Source organism: Dermacentor albipictus, chromosome 6 (genome assembly GCF_038994185.2).
Source record: "Dermacentor albipictus isolate Rhodes 1998 colony chromosome 6, USDA_Dalb.pri_finalv2, whole genome shotgun sequence".
NCBI classification, from domain to species: Eukaryota; Metazoa; Arthropoda; class Arachnida; order Ixodida; family Ixodidae; genus Dermacentor; species Dermacentor albipictus.
In genome coordinates, this window is record NC_091826.1 from 42,165,435 (window position 1) to 42,183,800 (window position 18,366).

Here is an 18,366-nt window from a genome sequence, read left to right on the forward strand (position 1 = left end):
CGAGAGCAGGACCTATCTTCGCCAAACGGGGAGACAAGTGCTCCTATCGAAACGTTGGCCGAGCCTTTCTGAGGCACGTAATCTCTGTTTATTAAGTCTACACCGCAGCGTGCTACTCCATCTGTACAGGCCCCTGCTTGATTTTGGATTTCTAGGCCCGCGTTAGTAGAGCGCCGGCCAGTGTTACCATAGTTTGCTCTCGCAAATTTAGCTGAAGTTCGACGAGCAATGGCGGCAGAGTTTTTCCTACGTACCGCAAAGAGAAAAGTTTAGGCCCTTTACGAAACGCGAAGTGAGATAGATGGCCGCCAACACTGCTCTCTCTCTCTCTCTCTCTCTCTCTCTCTCTCTCTCTCTCTATATATATATATATATATATATATATATATATATATATATATATACTTGGTCCGTGAAGTGTGTAACCTGTAGTGTGTCCTTACAGTCATAGTGCACTTTTGAACGCTCACAGACAAGCAACGGACCAAAATACAAATGTGAAAACTTCCAAAAATTTAAGGAAAACGCTTCCAAGTTTCCGTAGTATGATGTGCAAAGGCATGCGCACAGAGGTGATGACTCAGCAGAACAATCCCTCAGTGATGGCTAGGCGTCGGTTTTGTGAAGCCATGGCCACCACGTCCCCAGATCTGACTCCATTAGACATTTACTTATGGTGCTACGTGAAGCGATATGTGTATACAGTGAATGTATCAACGACATTAATTATTACACCAAACGCCCTTAACCGGGTGTGGAAAGAACTTGAATATAATTTAGATTTGTGTATGGCAACAAATGGAGGCCACATCAAACCACTTTGTAAAGGTATATCATTAGAAGCCAACAAACACTGACACCAAGGACAACATAGGGGAAATTACTTGTGCTGAATAAATGAAATGAAGAAACGATAAATTAGGGGAAATCAAAGTGGATGAGAAAACAACTTGCCGCAGGTGGGAGCCGAACCCACAACCTTCGCATTTCGCGTGCTATGCTCTACCAATTGAGCTACCGCGGTGGCGTTTGCCCATCCACTTACTTGGGTATTTATGTGTACTAGTAGAACCCTGGGAGTGTTAGCCAGCGCAACCACTCATAGACCTTGGCGGTGGACGTGGAACGTCATTTTTGCCACAGGCGTCACGAGAACGTGATCTTTTTTGGGTGAAGGCAACTGGTCAATAAACCCACATATGCTACCTGAAGGTATCAATGTTGCCGGATTCGTGACCCTCGTTATGTAATAAACGAGAAGAAAGGGGGTTAACCGAGGGGCCCGATTTTTATTAGTCATATCATGACTAATAGTCATATTCGCATATTCATATTCGCACCTACAACCTTCGCGAAGTGCGAAGGTTGTGGGTTCGGCTCCCACCTGCGGCAAGTTGTTTTTTCATCCACTTTAATTTCCACTAATTTATCGTTTCTTCATTTCATTTATTGAGCACCCCTATGTTGTCCTTGGTGTCAGTATTTGTTGGCTTCTCATGATATGACTAATAAAAATCGGGCCCCTCGGTTAACCCCCTTTCTTCTCGTTTGTAAAGGTATGAAACTTTGAGTTATCCTTTTATTTGGTGAAGATTTAACACTTATATCTTGTTTGGGTGATATCTTGTGAACGGTCAAAAGGGCACCATGACTTTAGGGACACACTGTATATATATGGATGATACTACATATAATATTCGCTGCATTCTGCTGAGCGAATAGCGTAAGAAACAGAAGTTGTCTTAAGGCTCAGCCACTGTTGTGACTAATAACACATAAACACACACAGGCGCTCACACATGTCCATACTCACGGATAGACTAAAACGTGTGGAGGCAGGATGTTATCGTAATCCAAGGACAATAGAGGCAATTAGAATATATTTATGTTTTTATGTATGTCGCCATTCTACAGACATTTTTGCTAGTGAGCGCAACACAATGCGTTGGTTTTTTTTAAAGGTTTTGCGATGTTTCGGCCGTATTTATCAATCGTCACCCTCCGAGGTAGCTGTGCTTTTCAAGAATGTATATTTCACCGATCCGCGTTTCAACATTCAGATATACTTTACGCTTTCGATCAATGACTGTTTACCGAAACAAAAGAAATGGCAGCACATTATGGTTGTACGCCATGTCGCGAAACCTCAACTCCAGGTCTGGTCTTCCTCATCAGGCCTCCGTGTTCAAATAATATGGTAATAGTAAGCGGTGACGTTGGCATAAATCCTGTAATGTTTAGTACTTACGCCATGAAGCGCATCTTCTAGCGCCTAGCTGCTGTCAGAAAAAAAAAAACATGTTAACCAGTATATGTATTTGTTGCAGTTAGATTACACATTCCGCGACCACCCTGACAACTGTCTGACCCCCCCCCCCCTGCGTGACCCTCCTCGCCCCCCCCCCTTCCGACAACTGTTCTGATGCAGCGGAAGCGTCATTAAGGCTCGGCGTCTCTCTCGAGTACTGACACACTACTCTGCTAGAACGAACACATTGCAGCTTAGCTTCGCTGATATGACGAGATCTGCCGTTTTTTTTTAGCGGCGATCTATAGCGGCCATAGCTGTCTTTAGCAGGCACGAAACCACATCCCAAGGCTTATAAATTCAAGAGACGAGCACAATATAGGATGCAAAAAGAAAGGCGACGGGAAGAACGTTCATTTACAACCAATTCTTATACTGGAAGGCTTACTGACATCTGGAACCTTGCCAGTCATGCAAGCGCAGAAAAGCGGTGGATCCTCAATACCCGCGTACTTCAAAGCGTCGCCTAATCAAACCATATTCACGTTTTGTTAGATTAACAGATGTGCCCCTAACGCATTAATGCAATCCGAACCACTTCGTCGAATTCGATAAGTCTCAAGCCGTTCACGGACCATCCTACGCTTGCATTTCTTTAGTATTTCAAACTCGTTAAATAAAAAAATAAAATAGGGGGGGTGGGGAGGGGCGTAAAACCACTCGGTGCATCAGCGTTGCCAAGTATGTATAAATTGCGTGCATTACAGGATACAAAAAAAAAATAGCCAAAGTTGGCACTTGTCCTTGTTGCTTGCATCGACTAGCACCCCTACCTCGTGCTAGTCTTTTTGTGTCCATGAACATGTAACAAGCCAAACAACTTCATTTACCACACCTTAGGTGTTTTCTGCCGTCTCGTCAAGTTTTAAAAAAGTGCACGGACGTCGAGATAAATGTGCTAAGTGTCTGCTGTCTTTCTAAAAAGAAACACGTGCGTGGTTTATAACGCAAACGTTGAATGACATTACACGTTTCCTAGAATTAAAGTAAAAGCCATTGTCCGCGTATACATTTTAGTTGTATAGCGTTTAAGCAACCGCCTCACGAAAACATTGCTTCGCACGTGACTTGGAAGCAAAGCCCCCTTTTAAGTTTGGAGCGTTGACAAGCCAAGTTTGAATAAAAATTGACGCCACAACCAGAACAATTCCTATGTTGGTTTTGATGGGGTAACAGTGTTGATTTAAATGCACCTCAAGTACACCATATACTTGTTATCCTAGGGGCTATGCCTTTATTGCTGTACTCCACTTCAGCAGGGCAGGATGTCTTAAAACTACGTTGCAATGTGCAAAGAGGAAGTAGCAGGTAGCAGAATTCGCAACATGCCCATGAGTTTATATATATATATATATATATATATATATATATATATATATATATATATATATATATATATATATATATATATATATATATATATATATATATATATATATATATATATTCTTGAAATTTAACCCGATTTTCCTCCTATCTGCTACAGGCGATATGGCATGACATTTGGGGGAAACAGTCGCGTTTCATTAATTATTGTGCGGATTTTCTGTGCCCGCCTTTCAACCTCTCATTTTTCCAGCGAAGGCGTTTCTCCCTCCAAAGTGGCACAGAAACAAGTAAATCTTAGGCAAGCTTTAGATAGAATAGGTCTTTTTGCTCGTACATTAAAACGCTGAATCTTGCTTCAGGTATAGTCTCACTGCGACTAACTGTTCCTTCATAGTCATCAGAGAGATCCGTGTCCGACCACCAGCATCCAATATGGTATTTCACGTTGATTCGGTGATTGCAGTGTGTCATTAAAAGCAGTTCAATCATTCTTTTTAATATCCTGAGCCTTCTAACCCGCAATGCATATGTGGTATCCTTGACTGCGTTAGTTGCTCCATCAAATGATGCTGGGAACTCTACTGTAGTGTAAATTTTCTGTCTTTGTTCAGACGAACCGGTTGTGTTCGTTGGTTGGCGGGGCACAGGAAAACTTTAGCAGCCTTCCTGTGTGAATCAATGCAGTATAACTAATTTTCATTTGACTGTCTTTATATCAACGGCGGCAATATCGCTTGGTATTCATGTCAAAGCGTTTACTTGTCTCACGAAGTCGTTGTATTAGAATGGCGGGAAAGTATAATGTCCGCTTAGTGATCGCCCGAAAAAAAAACCTGGCAGACTTCCAAATGCAGGAACTTGTACTAGCTACAACTCGGTGCTTTGCATCTCGAATGCTTCTTTAAACCTCTCTCTAAATACTTTATTTTAGGTTTACAGCGGAAATTATTACTTAACTTAAGCGTAGACGCTTAAGTGCTGTGCCGCAAAGTGCTGCCAGCGTTGCCCGATAGTCACTTCTTTCTTATATTCAAAATTTTCCGCGTTGCATCACATAACGTATAGCATAGCAGAACACACACAACTAGAGTACAGAGAATAGTTTTACTTCTTTATTTATTTAGAGCTGCGTAAAAAAAAAAACTTAAAGCGTACTTTTTTCAGAAAAAATATTACACGCCAAATAAGCGGGCAGATTCTAAGGCGCGGGCCAAGAACACGTGGAGCCATTTCAACCGTTGGGCTGCTTTGACCACCGATATTTATTCAAGACGCCAGAGCAGGCAACTGTGTCGCGACGCAATCCTGAGAAAAAGAATAACGTGTGTTGTAATTCAACTGAGCGAACATACAAAAAAAGGAAGAAAGATAAAATAAAGCGCGTGGACACACTGCAGGATTCAGCTGCTCCATTAGAAGACTCAAATAAATATATAAACATGCTTGGAATTAGGTTCCAAATTATGTTGGCTCTGCGTTGTTTACAATAGGCTCCTTATCTCATGGTACATCCCTGATCAGCAGTGGTCGAACGCCACACGCCTCAGAATACAGCTGACGTTTCGACAAGTGTACTTGTTTCATTGAGGATTGATGATGATATATTTGCATGCCCTTTGAAACGGTGCTGTGACGAGTGGTCACCTAGCCTGCTTGAATTAACCAGGTACGCTATACATGCTTTTCATTCTAGCATTTTTGTATACCTCTCCCTATTCTTCCTTTTCTCCCTCAAACTTTATCCATCTACATTGTACCACTGTCAATGCCTCTACTACATGGCAGGCCACCCATTGCAGTAACATTGAATTGCAGTGCAAAGCGTGCCCGTATTTACGCTACGTGGCGCGCATGTCGCATCACGCGTCCCCTTCCGTGCTAGGACGCGTGCATAGGGCATGTTTCTACAGCAAGCTGCCAAGCGCTGGCGTGGCTCACTGGCACAGTAGCTGCCTCCCGCGCACGGTGCCCGGATTCAATCCAGCAGTAACTCGGCATTATTTCTTTTATGCGAAGCATATTACTAGAGCTCAATCCAGCTCCTCAGGCGCGGCGGTGTTGCCTTCAATACCACGTGACACCGTGACGTCTCGACAGAGCAGAAACGGGGCTCCAACTCGCGCCGTCGCTCGCGGCGTTGCCTTCAAGGCTGACCACGTGACACCGTGACGTCACGACAGAAGAGAAACGGGGCTCCAACTCGCGCAGTCGCTCGCGTCGTCGCGGCGCTACATAAGCAGCTGCGCTTGCCTCTGCTAGACACTCACGAGGTGAGATGCCTCCTGGAGACGGAGCTGCTCGTTGGAATGAGAAGTGGAGGTTGCGGCGTGCTACAGAGACTGTTTCTAGGTGGCTTTGCTACAGCGCAGCGACTACGCGCCCCGCATCGGACGCGGTGAGCGTCCAGCAACGCAGCGTTCGGCGCGACAACGAAATGTGCGCCTGAGCAAGCGCCGCACGCCTGAGACGACGCCGACGACACCTGCTTTTCTGCGACACGAGCTCCTTAACGCTGTCGCGTTAAAATAAAGGCTAGTATGCTTCGCATCCTGGGCTTAACCTTAGCTAAGCCACAGCCAGTTTTTTTTAATTCCATGGGATAGCTGCGATGGACGCTGGCGGCGGAAAAAAGGGAAAACAAGGACTTCACTGAGTTTCGATGGGAGAAGGAACCGCATGATCGAAGGACGAGTAAACGGATCATAAATTTAGCCGAGCTATAAGCCGTCAAAAATCTTTGCGTATTGGTATGCCCTACTTTCTCTTTGTCGTCCCCTTACTTTTTCACTGAACTTTTCTTCAGACTAGCCTGCGATAGGTGTACTTGTTCAGCCTATTCTGGTGGATTTCTGAGTAAAGTAGCGGCTTGAAAACTATGCTCTAAATTTTATATCGGTTGTTCATTGAAGTACTGCCAATATGCTCAGTTACGTAAAATGCCGCACTAAAGCTAAATATAAAGAAGCATTTCCACGCGCATTACTTTCCGAGCTAACAAATTTAGCGCAGCGAATTTAATACAACAGAAAAATGTTAAGCACGAGAAATTTCAAGAACAATTCATACAGTAGCATTTTAGTACTCTAAAGCAAGATCTCTTTTGTTTTGGATATCTCTACAAACCAATCACAATTTGATAGGTACAGCACAATTTCGGTACAAAAGTATCCGCCATGGACAAAAATCAAAGTAAACAAATTCAATTTCCTTTCTTGACTTGGTACAGTGTTTGGCGATTAGAGGGTGAATAAGACACTGCTGAAATTGGCATATAGTGAAAGTGGTGCGAGTACCATGGTCGTTCACAATGACAGCTAGATTTGGGCCGCTTCTGAGTGGGCAGGTTCGCAGTCCCGAAATACTATGACCCTCTCGTTCAAATCCAGAACAAGGTCCTCGTTATTGGTATTTATATACATATATATACAGAAAGACAGGGTGTGAGAGGGATGTATGCAGGTGGCACACATTTGAACGAAACGAAAATGTTTCTTTACTAGACTCTCGGCTGTGGCATGCCCTTCATTAGAGACGAGTCATGGCCGAAAACGTTAATAAGGCAACATTTCTTTTCAAATGCGTGCCCCCAGCATATACATTCGATGAGACAATAACGTGGCCTATAGCACCTTTCCTTCAAGCATATATATGTAGGCTCAAGGTGCATTGTACCATTGGAGTCAGACTTTCCGTTACGTATAGAGTAATAAAAATTTCGCGACGCGAAGCAGTAGTCTCTCTGCCTCTTTATATATATATATAGCCGAGAAGATGGGGGTTAACCGAGGGGTCCGATTTTTATTAGTCATATCATAAGAAGCCAACAAACACTGACACCAAGGACAACATCGGGGAAGTTACTTGTGCTTAATAAACGAAATAAAGAAACGACCAATTAAGGGAAATTCAAGTGGATGAATAATAAACTCGCCGCAGGTGGGAACGGAACCCGCAACCTTCACATTTCGCGTGCGATTCTCCTAGTGTCAGTGTTTGTTGGCTTCCTATAATATGACAATATATATATATATATATATATATATATATATATATATATATATATATATATATATATATATGTGTGTGTGTGTGTGTGTGTGTGTGTGTGTGTGTGTGTGTGTGTGTGTGTGTGTGTGTGTGTGTGTGTGTGTGTGTGTGTGTGTGGAAACAGAAGGCGTTCACTTAGGAGTTTATATTTATCTCCTAAAGTTTCACGGCCCAGAGCCGTTCGCACAGCCCTCCCTGCAACCTGCGCACTATCTTCGTACCCCGTGCCACGCTATATGTAAGTGTAGCAGTGGAATTCACTGCACTAGAGGCACAATGGCCAATATACCACTATTGCTAGAAAATTAAGGCTTCAAAAACCCGAAGGCCACGTTGAAAGCTTGAAGGTAAGATCAGAAGTCCTGCCTTGCATGGTGCGCAAAGGCCTCAGGGGAAATGCGAATACGTTGTCGTCCTGAAACGACGCCAACAGTTTTTTTAGATCGCTTGACGCAACTATTTATAGGATGTCGCTTTGATGTGAAACCTGTTTTTAAACTATGAAATCTGTGCGGAACGGTCTCGGGTGACGCATATTATAATCCTACGAATTAGATCATTAGGGCGCCTTGTGTCTCGCTAACAAAAAGCGTTATCTTCCTTTGGGAAGCAGCGCAAGTTCGATAACTTCTTACTTCGTCCGCATAGCGGCCACAGTTCTTTTTTCATTTCTCTTAGAAGTTACTTTTAAATGAAACACTATTGACCAGCTTTATCTTTATGTTCGAGTTTCAGCTCTCCATGTAGCTTCCCAGCGCTGTCCCGAGATTTTTGTAAACATTATTTGTAGCTTGCGCTGCGACCTAGAATTATATTTCAAAAGCGTGTAGCAGTGACTTAGTGGACTCATTTTCTACGAAGCAATGCCAATAAAAGTCCGTTCCATCCGTTCATGTCCTGGCGGATCATGAAATCCTCTTTGTAGTTGCCCTCGTTCATGGGTGGATAATTAAAAGCTAGTGGTCAATGTTCACTGTATAAATTTTGGAGCAGGCCACGTTGGACGCTTAATGGGGTTATCGTGTATTGAACCCCGGGCTCAAGTGACGGAATGTGTGATTGCCGCTCCAGCTGGTAGTGCCCGATTGAGGGGATGGTCTTGTAACAGGCAATTTGAGAAGCACTGAATGTTCGGCTAGTTTTTACTTTCTTTCAGTTTAAGCTTTGGTAGTCGAGACCTTATATTTGCTACGCCACTACAGAGTATCTAGTTTGTCCCCATATGTCTCCCATTAGGCTGTCACGTCGGAAGAGGAGCATAATACCTGTGTTCAACACGGTTCTTACTCAAATTCAATGCACCCACCCTTGCCATTCGGTTTCGGACCTGGTTTTTTTTTCTATGCTCTCTATATTGCATTCGTTCCAACTTGCCCAACAACCTGTATAAGTTCACGGTATGCTTCCTTATCATCTCGTTTTGAATTGTTCAATCACTTCTTTTTTTTTAGAAAGTAACCTTAAATTGTCAATCACCCCACGTCTCAGAACAACTGAAGTCTTAAAGCGGCCTTGAAAAACTTTCTGGGTCTAAAAATTAATCTGCAGAAAACTAAAGTAATGTTTAACAGTCTCGGAAGAGAACAGCAGTTTACAATAGGCAGCGAGGCACTGGAAGTCGTAAGGGAATACATCTACTTAGGGCAGGTAGTGACTGCGGATCCGGATCATGAGACAGAAATAATCAGAAGAATAAGAATGGGCTGGCGTGCGTTTGGCAGGCATTCTCAGATCATGAACAGCAGGTTGCCATTATCCCTCAAGAGAAAAGTGTATAATAGCTGTATCTTACCAGTACTCACCTACGGGGCAGAAACCTGGAGGCTTACGAAAAGGGTTCTGCTTAAATTGAGGACAACGCAGCGAGCTATAGAAAGAAGAATCATGGGTCTAACGTTAAGGGAATAGCAGAGAGCAGATTGGTGGAGGGAACAAACGCGAGTTAATGACCTCTTAGTTGAAATCAAGAAAAAGAAATGGGGGGCATGGACAGGGCATGTAATGAGGAGGGAAGATAACCGATGGTCATTAAGGGTTACGAACTGGATTCCAAGGGAAGGGAAGCGTAGCAGGGGACGGCAGAAAGTTAGGTGGGCGGATGAGATTAAGAAATTTGCAGGGACGGCATGGCCACAATTAGTACATGACCGGGGTTGTTGGAGAAATATGGGAGAGGCCTTTGCCTTGCAGTGGGCGTAACCAGGCTGATGATGATGATGATGATGATGATGATGATGATGAAAAACTTTTTGAACTGAGTAACAAAAGGTAGTCAATCTACAGAAGAGGCTGCTCTGAACATATGAGCCATACATTACTGCACTGCCTGCCGCAAGGATTTTACAATCTCGTGTGAAAAGCAGAGAAACTTTGCTTGCTCTCGTTTCCGCATTTCTGTCACGCAGCGTCATCGAAAGCAGCTGGCCCACCGACGCTATTGGCTGATTTCTTGATCGCGAGAACATTTTCTGTATTACATAATTGCTAATTTCTAGTTAAGTAACTGCGATATAGATAGGTCTGTCATCTCAACAACAACAGAAAATATTATTTTATCTTTGAACGGCGCCTAGATTTGGAAGCGGCGCGTGGCATCTGAGAGATGGCAGTGGCGCGCTGCGGTGTGTGGGCTACCACGGCCACCACGAGGTGGCGCTACAAACGCTGTGACCGCTATGACACCCAACTTTTCGGTTGGGCTTTGTCACCTTCGCTTCTTCACTGTGTAGCTTCCAGCTCTCTATGGCAAAAACGAAACGCGGGGGAAAGCTTGGTATCACTGCGTTAACTCCACTTAAAAGGATTCGGAAAATTTGCGGGGTCCTGAGATTAGTGAGTCGATATCCTTTAAATATGAAGCAATTATATGATAAGTTTAGAAAAGTGTTTCGGCCTTTCTAAAGCGGTAATCATAAAGAGTTGAACCTGTTGGAGTGTGATATCCAGCTCGTGTTTTGTCAGACCGACTGTTCTTCTATAACCTCCTGTTGCCTTTGTATATATATATATATATATATATATATATATATATATATATATATATATATATATATATATAGATAATGTGTGTGTGTCGTTATTTATATTAGGAGAACATTGAAGTTCAATGACCCAGATTTTATTTGAAGAAATGAGGAAACAGTGGAGGCGTTGTCGTAAACGCAAGCATAAATATTATTATACCAACATTTTCGAAGTGGAGCTCTCTTCGTTGGGGCTCTTTTAATGCTTGTGCCGATAGCACTACTTTCAACCGCATTTTATAGGTTCAAGCTGCCCAGTCAAAGAGTTCCTCTTTCGAAACTGATGGTATAATAAAGTACTATAGGTTTTTTTTTTAGGAGAAGACCCATATTGAGTATCATTTATACATATGCATAACGCCCTCATGATTCACAAGAAATGCTCTCTGGAGTAGATTCATACGCACTGTAAAGGAATCAAGGAAACATTATATTTGCACATAAGGACGTTCTTTCGGTTACGAACTTTCTATGCTCCTGATTGACTGACACGATATGAAGGAAAGTGGAAATTTTCACGCAGACAATACTCATTTTGGTTTTACCTCATAGTAACCCTACTCGAGAACAGGAGACGTGCACCCAACATCCTTGGCATCCTGCCTCTTGATCAACTGCAGCCTGAGTGACTATGGATCTGACTTCCTCACTGTCTTTTAGTGGCCGTATGGCATCTTAATAGCTGCTACAGCCCTTAGAATTCTGGAAATGCGCCTAGTGCTCCCAGCGAGCGTGCAAGCCTCTAAATAAGGACGTCAATGTCATTATGAGAAAACACCTCACTGAAGAATGTGAAGCCTGGCTTCTTTCAGCGAGGCGGCGCATGCGGAAACAAGCTTTAGGACTCGCCGTAGGACCAGGACGGCGGCCATGAGATCACCAACTGGCTGGTTGACTTCCGTTCCCAAGTGTGACCGAAGTGCAGATGACGTCAGAGATACTCGTCTTCAGAAAGACAGTGCTTCGCCCAAAAAAGAAGCATCCTTCTCTAATGGTTTAGGACTGTGTCGGCGCTGAGAGGAGCACCCGCGTAATGATGGCCCGAAGATGACAGGATATCGCTACTATACGTCTTTAGTGTAACGATGTCGAGTAACCAGCTGTGACAAAGCGCGTGGATAATTTTTTCTACCATGGCTGTGAGCTCCGTCGTATTAGGCGAACGGAGGAAGAAGACACATCTCTCCTTCGTATAAAATAGAATGCCCTTTGCTTTCGCAAACTCTCAGTCCAAATAACTCAGCCGCGCTGTTCTGGGCAGTTTCTTGTTAAGCTGCGAGCCGTCACTAATCTACATTAGGCTTACGCTGTAACATATTGTCTTTTTTACTCTTGCTGGAAACAAAAGCCACAAACAAAGAATCAGCACAGATCGGCAATCTTCGCTTAGCCAATCTTGAATTCTTTAATTCATCTCAGACGCAATATTGCCGAAAAACAGCTTTTTGGATGCAAAACTACCAACCTTGTGTTAGACGTGCTATAGGGTTACTTTTTTTTTCTGTTGCGGAACGTTCATGTTCCTACCCGCCGAAAGTGGGTCAGTGGCTATGGTGTCGAACTGCTAATTACTAGGTCGGGTGAGCAAATTGCGGCCGCCACGGCCACATTTCGATGAGGCGAAGTGCAAAAACGGCGTGTCCCGTGCATTAGGGGCACGTTAAAGAATCCATAGTGGTCAAAATTGGTCCGTAGTCCCCCGCTCCGGCGTGCTTCATAATCTAATTGAGGTTTTGGCACGTAAAACGCCAGAATCAATCCAGTCTATCCAAAGTTCGTGTTCTTGTTCAACTGATCGTATTAACCGATGTCCTTCCATGCAGTCTTTTATTTTTTTTTTGCAACGGGATAACAATGTACAGTAGCAGGTGTTAATTGGAAGTTGCATTTACAAAATGCACAGCTTTGTGAAAAGCAACAAGCGCAAGAACTACGAATAACAAGAATTATAAGTATCAAGAGGCAATAACTTTATTTTTGTGGCGGAGTGGCAGCCAGAAACGCTGCGGTGCAACCAAGGGCCCAACTGCATTGACGAATTGCGTCCGAGCCATGGGATGGCGACAGAGCTTTCTAGTGTGCCAAATCTTGTCTTTTACACAAGAAGAGGTACTTAAGAATGTGACGTTGGGAGGCCGAGTATATTACTAATGTCCCGATTATGACGGATAGCTCCAGAAAAGCACATGTCGCTGCCTCGGCAACCCCATTAAAAGGCCATTCGTCCTTACATGTAATTTCATTCCAGCATTGGCGCCTTGGAGGTCACCTAGATGAAAGAAAAGAATATGTATGTGCATTACACTCGTATGTCTGAATCGGTAATGGGCGATGCTGAATTTGACGTTTACTGAAATGTATTCACATAATTTTCCGGCCTTTTTCATTGCATGCAGCTAGTCCACCTCGCTCTATGTCGACTCTGGTCCCACTGTGTTCCCTTCAATCCTCGCCACATTCGCGTCACCTTTTGTTGCCCGCTTCACTACTCTGTAGCCAAGTTCTTAAGTTTTCCTGCGGTCGACTTCATTTCTTGCATGTTGTTCAGCTTGTGCATTCTTGCGCCTACCCGTAGTGGCACATGCCCATACTGGTGGATTGGCCGTATCCCGCTCCACATTACCCGTCGCGCAAAGTTATAACTGTGGACACATGCCACATTGTCCTGAAGTGTCTACTCGGGCGCATAGCGAATGGCACACACCCAGCAGCACAAGTTGTCAGCTCAACCCAGCCGCCTCTATCTAATGGCACATATTCAATCACCCAAGTTGTTGTATGCTCAGAAAAACAGCAGACAGCGGCAAACAACCAACAGCCAGCAAGCAGTACGCCGAAGGTGGGTGGTAGGGGCTGGAAGACAGAGCTTCGTTTTAAGCTGTCAACAAAAAAACTTCGCTATGGATTTTGCTTATTGGAGTGAAGACACCTGAAATCATATTAAATGGCGAGAATGACCTAATGGAGTTAACGTTCTCTAGCAGAAGTTGAAAATAGCCAAGGCTCCTACCATATTGACCTCCAACGTTTCTACGAGAGATAACGTCAGCAACGCTACTAACTTCGGCGGTTGCCGTGTTGTCAATTTGCGCACTCGAGTTTCATTGCTTAATGGCGGCACTGAATACCTTCTCTGGACCGTAGGGTCACCATTCACTTGTTCCTCTCCTGAAATTGAATCCATCAACCATTTGTTACTGAAAGGAATAATGTGCATTTTGTGCTTCCTGCTTCGAGATACAGCCAATGTGCATTACCTCCTCTGTGGAATATACCCTATAGTTGTATGCTATTTTCGCCTAATAAAAACCACAACAACAAATTTAGATCAGTATGCTTCGAATTAATATGAAAATATCTTTCAGTAGAGTTTCCTCTCATGTGCACGCCTCGATTTCTTGAAGAAATAAAAGATCAAAGAAATAGGGATGGGTTCTCTAATTAATTTCCTGCAACTAAAATAAATGCCTAAAATAAAAAAGGTCGCAGTGCTTGCCTTCTCAAAAAGAAAGAAACAAATTCTCAGTTTAGCCTTACTGATTCGCCGCACCCTCATGATAAATGTTTCTCTATGTGCCGGTGTCTCTTATTTCGACCATTATATTGACTCCTGCACAGTGTAGCGAAATTATCTTCCTTAAGTCGAGCATCGCAGGGAAATTTCGTTTATTAAGCCGAGTGCTTTCACTGCCACAGCGTAATATATAGAACAAGAGTGCGATCTTGAAGCGGTGTAATAACTACACCTCAACTTTTGTTCAAAATATATTAAAAAACAGACCTTTGCTTGAGTGTATACATACTTTAGGATGGCATTTGACTGTCGAGCTCCTTTACAAATTTTCGAGGATCTGAGGAAGTTCTGGCGCGTTCCAGTCAAAGCGAGCTAATCGCTTTAACTTACATATACTTACCTATACTTACCTGTAATCGATTTATTGAAAATCTGCATGTGCTTTTATTTTAGACGATGATCCTTGGCTAATAGCAGAAAAAAGTGCAAATCCGTTAAAATAAATCAGGAAATTCAGCAATTCTTTTGGCTCCTAACTCATTTACAGCAGCAGTAATATTCGGAACCAGTGAACAGCACCATCTTGTTTTCGCTTGCCTTCTTTTTCATCAAATAGTTTTGTTTACCTCCTTCGGACGAATGGGCAAAACGCCAGCAGGTCAAGGTTTCGTGATTGAATTAAGTGGAAGTGGGTGGGGGCGGGGTAAGTTCGGTCGTAAAAATAACGCAATAATTTAGCTAAGCCGTCGATAAAGAAATGCAATATTCATTGTGTTGAATTGATACTCTCGTCACGAGTGCAATGACGTAGTGCCACCGACGAGATTTCAGTGAAAGGGTTTCGTTGCGGAAGGCCTTCTTGTAATCAATGTGAGATGTTGCGTTTAACTTAAAGCGCGCTTTTCTTAAACAAAGCGAGAAGGAGTAACCTGCTTAACTATCACGATAAAGCAGCAAGCAAGTGTTTGTAACTGTGTTACCTATAGCGTCGAATCTTCTGATGCTAACTGTGACTTGTAATTTTTGCAACTCCTTTTTTGATTCAGATGTTTGTTTAATTCCAGACAAATGCGTGTTGCCTATTTACTTATATTCACTGTTTACCTCGCTCCATAAAAAGTGTGATGCATGTAAGTTACCATTTACACGAAAGCACATAATTCTTTTTCTTTGATGGCAGATATTCAGATTATTACTAAACAATACAACGAGAGCGCGCTGTCTTCACCCATTCCTGCTTTGTTTGAAAATTTTGCAGCAAGAAATAAAAATAATATTAATTTCCAAATAACTTGCGGAATACACGTATGCTTACGAAATACGAATAAGGCGATTCGTTTGGGAATCCCTGAAACTCTGTTACCGCGTACATCTTTGCGTGCTTGCAGTCATCTGTGACTGATGCTGTTCCCTCCTGCGTTTACGGAGACATTCGATGCGCAACATCGGACCGTGGAAAAAAGACCGTAACGCTTCTTCTTAGCGCGTGGAGACTATTGGTGGTGTCTACCAGCCATTAAGAGAAATCGGCGTCTGAGATCGCGGCAGTACTGGTCTGAAACATGCCAAAGACGAAGCATGACGTAGTGATGCTCGTATAGGCCTCATTTGCGACGCAAGAACGGGGCCGTACCAATCAAACAGAGAGAAAGAGAGAGAGAGAAAGCTCTTTAGTGAGCTAGAAAGCATCCTGTGCCGCAAGTGTAAGCACATATACGTGGTACTCTGCACAGAGAAGGGGATCAAAGGCAAATGCCATAAGGAGAGGAGGTCGGAAGAAAAATAAGAAAAATAATGTGAAAGCAATATATTATCACGGTTCGTACAGGGGACACGATGGTTATGGTATTGGTGTAAAAATGTGCAACGCTTGTGAATGGTTCCAGCGTCCGGAATGATATCGGAAGTAGAGCCTCCAAGGGAGAGCTTGTAATATTTCGTTTCCTTATGACGTTGTGCTGGATCGCAGAAACACATCAATGGAGCCACCGTGTCGAAGCAGCGCGAGGCCTATAGCCACACTGCGCACTCACTTTGAAAAGTTCATGTAAACGTCATCAAACGGAAAAAGGTAGGCGGTACGCGGAACACAACAAAATAAATCTTTTCCAAGAAAACAAGGTCATTCGCCGACCAGATGGTCGGATCAGACTGAGGGGACGGGTATCCCGACCAGATCGGCTTCTTTTGAACCTTGCCCTTCCTGTAGCACCTTGCGAGGCTAGTTTTCGTCGTTCTGTTTCCAGACTTTTTCAGTCGGTTCCCCGATGCGAAAGTGGATTTCCATCGTTTCGACAGTGTGGTGGCTACTCAAAGGCAAAAGAAAATATGTCTTGAAATTTTCGAAGACAGATGGCGAGGATGCGAGCATGGTGGCAGTAAATTCAACACGGCAATAGATCGAAGTTAAGAATAATCATCGATAGTTGATTCACGCAAAAGCAAGGTTCACAAGGTTCAAAGGAAGCCGGCCTGAGTGGGATACCCTTCCGCTTAGTCTGATCCGTCCGTCTGGTCGGCGAATGACCTTGTTTTCTTTGAAAACATTGATTTTATTGTGGTCGGCGTAGCGTCTACCTTTTTTCGTTTGATGACGCTTATACGAACTTTTCGAAGTGAGTGTACAATGCGGCTGTAAGCCGCGTTTCTCCGAAATGGTGGCTTTATTGATGTCCATATCATGATCAATCCACATCAAATGAACTTCATGATATAGTGGCTTTAAAAATACTTAACACATCTCAGATACAAATACACTCTTTTCCTGCTTCCTGCCATTGCAAATAAATGTATTCGAAAGCGTACCGCAATTCACGCCCTTCGATGCCACTGTGTTCCAACTTTTTTTTATTGCTTACCTTAAATTCAGGCCGTGAGGTTTGCTGATTCCTTCGTCAAATGAGGCGCAGGTATGACACCGTTACATATACATCTCGGTATCATCATTGCCGGTGCAACATAAAGTAACAAGGCTCAGGCCTTCCTCTGCAAAAAAACTGCCAAGTGCACTGATCCAAACGACGCTGTGGAACCTTGCCACGATATTTTATGACTCTACGCTGTCATCTCGACCGTCTCTATGGAATGCCAACTCAAATTCAAATTCTTTATTTTCCAAAACAAGTTTTGTGGCTGACAGGGCTAAAAGCTGCGGTCTGCAGCATGACAGAGGCCCGGACACCATATTCAAGGCAGGGCTTGACCTCGCCGTGAATGTCGAACCGTTGAACAAAAACGTATGGAACAGAAAATAACAGTTCATCAGAATAAGAATACATAATACCAGATATGATGCTTTTATATACAGAAGAGTATATATATACGCATACACACATACATATAAAAGTCAAATATAATGAAAACGCGTTTACTCGGCAGGGTAAAGGCAGTCGCGCGAATTACTATCCATTACAATGCCGGCATTGCGTTGTTATACGCAATTCAATTTAGGCCGACCTTCACTCGAAGTCGCAATTTCGTTATATCGAGTTTCAAAAAAAAACAAAAAAAAACGGTGCTTGATTGATGAGTTGCATGTCCTAAGCCTCGTCGGGGGAAATAGTGTCAATTTTCTTTTTCAACCTTTAATGCGAAGTTTTCATTCCTACCACTCCTGGACGCTGCCGCTGCTGCCGCTGTCGCCATCTTGGCGAATAGCTCAGCCACATGACAAGACATAAATAACTACGCTATTTTTTTAGCGTTATACATATATCTCCAGCTAATTTGCTTGATGCCGCGTCCGGTCTTGACTGAATCATGCACTCACACAACTGACGGTGTCTACGTAGGCTCACCACCACAAATATACGCCTCCAAGTGCAGAATTCGTCTCCCTCACCATCTGACTCCGCGATATTCATCAAATTTTTTTAGAGCTCAGTAAACGTTTTTCCTCCTCCTGCTCCTCCTCTCCAAGTGCGGGCTTCCGCAGAACTGTTACGTCAAACTCTTACCTTTGGTTCGAGTTGTTCACAAATTCGACTTCGCCCTGCCATCTGCTAGCCGCCTGGTTAGCTCAGATTGTAGAACGGCTGCCCGGAGAGGCTTTGGTCCAGGGTTCGTGACCAGGGCGAATTTTTATTCAACTGCGAGGCTTTTTTTTTTGAGGGACCCGTATGGGTTTCTTTTGTAGCAATTTGGTA

The 18,366-nt window shown here is 43.5% G+C and overlaps 2 protein-coding genes across 6 annotated transcripts in view; both read left to right on the forward strand.

Annotated features, from left to right (window-relative positions):
• LOC135920722 (adhesion G protein-coupled receptor E1-like) overlaps window positions 1-18,366 on the forward strand; it is a 506,714-nt gene that overhangs the window by 468,318 nt on the left and 20,030 nt on the right. The window lies entirely within an intron of this gene.
• Window positions 1-18,366, forward strand: part of LOC135920761 (uncharacterized) — a 172,026-nt gene that overhangs the window by 107,757 nt on the left and 45,903 nt on the right. The window lies entirely within an intron of this gene.